This window comes from Cyprinus carpio, chromosome A7 (genome assembly GCF_018340385.1).
Source record: "Cyprinus carpio isolate SPL01 chromosome A7, ASM1834038v1, whole genome shotgun sequence".
NCBI classification, from domain to species: domain Eukaryota; kingdom Metazoa; phylum Chordata; class Actinopteri; order Cypriniformes; family Cyprinidae; genus Cyprinus; species Cyprinus carpio.
In genome coordinates, this window is record NC_056578.1 from 45286244 (window position 1) to 45290826 (window position 4583).

Consider the following 4583-nt stretch of genomic DNA (forward strand, 5'->3'; position numbering starts at 1 on the left):
TAGCTGTTCTTAAGTTCAAGTCAAAAGTTGTATTTGTTAACATTAGTTAATACACTGTGAAGTGAACTAACAAGAATAAACAACAAACAGCTGTATTTTTATTAACTAACAAAGTTTAATAAACACTGTATCAAATGTATTGCTCATAGTTAATGTTAGTTAATACATCAGTGTCAGCAAATGAAACCTTATTGTAAAGTGTTACCCTCGAAAAATGTTTTGCCTGATAGAGAAAAATACATAGTTGACAAAACCACTAAATTATAAAATTTAAAAATTAGTCAGAAGAGTTTAGTAACCTTATGTTAAGTGACATAAGCAAACAGACACAGCTTTATACACTAAAAAATGTATTTAGCTTTCAGTTTCAGTCGCCAATTCAAATAAAAAAAATTAAAAATTAAATAGATAGATAGATAGATAGATAGATAGATAGATAGATAGATAGATAGATAGATAGATAGATAGATAGATAGATAGATAGATAAACCACTCATTCATTCATTCATTCTGTAGTAGCAGTCCATAGAACAGAATCCAGTCTGAATAGAAAGCTGTCAAGACCCCCTTCTTTCCATGGCTACAGTATCCAGTGGTGTTTCTGTAGATGTATCCACAGCCATCATACCTGCTGAGCTCAAACTCACTCTGTATGTCTTCCTCACATCTGGACTGACAGACTTGCAGTTAATCATACCTACACAGAGAAAGAGACAAATGTTGAGAGATTCAAACAAAAAGTAACCAATAAGTATAACTAAATACAAATAAAAAAAGATTGCAAGTGTTGTCATTAGCAGAAGCGCAAGTGTCTGAGAGTGCAAGTGCAAGTCTGCAGCCAGACCCTTCTCCATTATATTATAATATAATTGTACTGCAGACTCTTCACTGAGACTGTAATTTTTGTTACCAAAAGTACATATGATTCCTGTGCATGTTTTCTAAAAGAATGGAATGACAAAAAAGTTGACTGGCACTCATCTATATCACAGGTTATACTAATATTTGGTTCATGTGCATGTACAACTCCAACATGTTGGATTAACTTCAAAAGAGTGGATGTCCTTTGAGTGCACTTTGGGCAATGGTAGAGTTGAGGCATGAGGATCTAATACAAAAGGCTGATCACTCAGAGTAAAGTTACTGGCAGTGCTTGTCTCCATCTTCCACAATGTTGACAATGTGCCTCTGAAGAAAAGTCAATGTCTTTCTCAGGTATGTTGGATATGTAATGTTGAAAGCAAAATACATCCAGAAGGCTGTTATGAAGGCTTCATCAAGGCTGGTGCACTGGCACACGTCTATTCCATCTTCTGTCATCACACTGAGCCCTCCTCCTATGATTACCATTTTCCAGTCAGAATCCATGAGGTGTATGGTAGGAAAGGGTGTAGCAGGGTCCCCCTTCATAAAAAAATTAAATAAAAAATAATAATAATTTAAAAAGAAAAGGAAGACACTTTTCAAATTCATCAAATTCTGTTCCATCCTCTTTGGCTCAGACAGTGTAGCTACATACAGTGCAGAACTGCAAAAACTATCAGAAGCTAATGTATAAGGGTCACAATATACGATGCATTTCATGTTCTTGTTTACACTGATAAATCTTACATTGTTTTCTAAAACTATTGTTTTAAATTTTTTAACAGATGGGCTAAAAGGGTACAGAAGAATAAAATATTGCATGAAAAGATTTGAAACGAGATATTTTACAGTTGATGATTTATTTTACTATACTCACTCCAGCAGGTGTTCTTAAGTATGAGTGTTTTTAAATACATCCTCCACAGACATTCCTTCCGTGCTTTCTCAGCGTCTCCAGGAGAATGTTCCTCCCGTGTGCTCTTTGACAGTCCAGGTGTCTGGAGGTGTTTTCTGATACTCACTTTGTATCACATTCACATGAGCCTCAGCAGACACTGAATCCTCCCCAACACAAGTTTCCTTCATCAGAACAACAGAAACAGATCATGCTTAGACCCTGACAGATATGAGAAACAACTAAATACTTATTGAACAAGGTGCTTTAGATATAAAAAATAATAAAAACATTGAACTGCATAAACATTAAGATGATGGTCAGGCAGTGAAAAAGTGGAGTATGTACAAAAAAAGATTTAAATATCTGTAGTACAGTATCTTCCTTACATGGACCTGCACTAAGTGAAAATGTAAAATTGATTAACAGTGAAAAAATAAATTATGCATATGGCAGTGTGCTTACATATGTTACAATAACCTGCAAGTGGTGCACGTTCTGCTTTAAATTTATGGTTTAGGGATGTGTCAGGGGTGCTAAAAACACAAATTTGACTGATTGTCATTTTCCAGCAAATAAAGATTACAATATATTGTTACTACAATATTGTGTGTGATTATGTTGATAGAGATAAACCAATGGATTAAAAACAATGTAACTTACAGTCATTTCCTTTTATATTTCTCTGGAAAGGGTTCTTCACAACCAGTGTGTTGGCAACTTGAATATACTCTGCATTAGTTGGATACCTAGCAGAAAGATAGAAACAAACTCTAAATTATTTATTTATTTATTTTTTTGTCTAATCGTCTTCATAGATTGTGAATTGATCTTAGTTCAGTTGTAATAGCAGAAGTGGTAATAATTATTATTCTTACAGGATGTATTCTGTACTGTATTGCACAAAAAGGACGCAGTTATATACTATCAGCTCTGAGAGCTTCGCCTTCGATGCAGATGCGCTCATGGTTTTGTCTCACTGTACATACAGTATGTCTGTCAACAACAATAAACTAATTACTAAAGCTGCAAGATATAACGCAAAGGGAAAATTATGATCGTATTGTAACAAGCTATCTTAATATACATATTTGTGGTATATAAAGCATAGATAAACGTGTGATGAATAATTACACCATGTCTTATCGCCGCCACCTTCTCTTGTCTAAAGGAAATTAGTACATGTATATTTACCGCTGATTGGCCAACAGAGTAAAACTCCTTTGACCAATGAGAAACCTTTTGGCACGCCCATTGCTCCAGTCTGCAGTTACCCCTGTCTCAATGAAAGGGGGTGATGACATAGCACAAAGTAAAAGTAAAAAATAAATAAATAAATAAATAAAACACTTTTGTGGCCTATTCACGTATTTGTCGGACTGTAAACACACCTGCCCGCTATACTACAAAACTATTAGAATACTATTATAATTTCATCATAGCTTACTCAGTAGTGCTGCATTCTTGCACTGCTTGAGTGGAAATTTGTGTCAGAGATGTAACAATTAAAATGTGACTTTGTGAAACAGACTGTCCTAAATTGTTTCTATAGTAGCATCAATTAATGCTAGAAAGCCTATGCATTTGCAGCTATATTTTTTAAATAAACCATTACATTTCATAATTAAATCTATTTTCACACTCATCTTGGGTGTGGGGGCGGGATAGTCCGTGGCACCGGCCCTGAATCATGTTATTTTAAAGGGATCCTATTATGCTCTTTTACAAAGTCTTGATTTTGTTTTGGGGGAGTGCTAGAACAGGCTCTCATACATGATTCGAAAAACACAATATTTTTCACATATTTTACATTATTACAACACCTCTCTCCACAGTCTGGCATGAACAGCTCGAAAAGTTCCTGTATCAAATGAAGGCTCACCTTCTGAAATACGAAATGTGCTGTGATTGGTTCGCTGCGCCAGTGTGTTGTGATTGGTTATCTGAGCAAGTGTGTGTTGTGATTGGTTATCTGAGCAAGTGTGTGTTGTGATTGGTTATCTGAGCAAGTGTGTGTTGTGATTGGCAGCACTCGGTGCCTGGTCAGGAAATGTGACACCCCTTACCATAGATGCAATGTAAATATTGCATCAAAATCAAATCAATTTGAGTGAGATTTAAACCCGGATGATTGTAATCACTCTAAGTTCGTCTGCTTTGGGAAAGCTAGCGTGTCTCCGACATAGTGATAACTTCTCGAGTGCAGCTCAACCAGGTCTCGTCCCATTCGTTGATATTAGTGATATAACAAATCCCGGAAAATATGCATTATAGTCCAAACGAATCCTTCATTGTAGTTTTTGAAAAGTGATTTCTGTTAAATAAAATATCAACATCAACATTACAGACTAACTAAAGTTGAAAAAGTGAAAAAGCATAAAATAACCCCTTTAACTTCAGTCAAACTACAATTTTGGTAAAACAATTGTTATAGTGTAATAAGTGTAATTTATGAATTTTATTTTTGTTAATTTGATTCATCTTTCATAGAGACATTGAGGTGACTTGAAAGAGCCTTTGGGGTTTGTACGGCTGAAACAGCTGTAGATTTAAGCGTGCTCTCCGCGGCTGCGGCGCGTCAGCTGGATGTCTTTGGGCATGATGGTGACTCTCTTGGCGTGGATGGCGCACAAGTTGGTGTCTTCAAACAGACCGACCAAATAAGCCTCGCTAGACTCCTGCAGCACCATGACAGCTTAAGGACAGTCTTAAAGGGATACTCCACCCCAAAATGAAAATTTTGTCATAAATCACTTACCCCCATGTCGTTCCAAACCCGTAAAAGCTTTGTTCGTCTTCAGAACACAATTTAAGATATTTTGGA

At 35.8% G+C, this 4583-nt stretch overlaps 1 long non-coding RNA gene across 1 annotated transcript; it reads right to left on the reverse strand.

The window, feature by feature from the left end:
• Positions 1 to 787: 787 nt before the first annotated feature.
• Positions 788 to 2478, reverse strand: LOC122145731. Its single transcript, XR_006160543.1, has 3 exons — positions 2423 to 2478; positions 1742 to 1944; positions 788 to 1404 (listed from the first exon to the last, which is right to left on the reverse strand). It is a non-coding gene; the product is annotated as an uncharacterized LOC122145731 (long non-coding RNA).
• Between the last annotated feature and the right edge of the window lie 2105 nt (positions 2479 to 4583).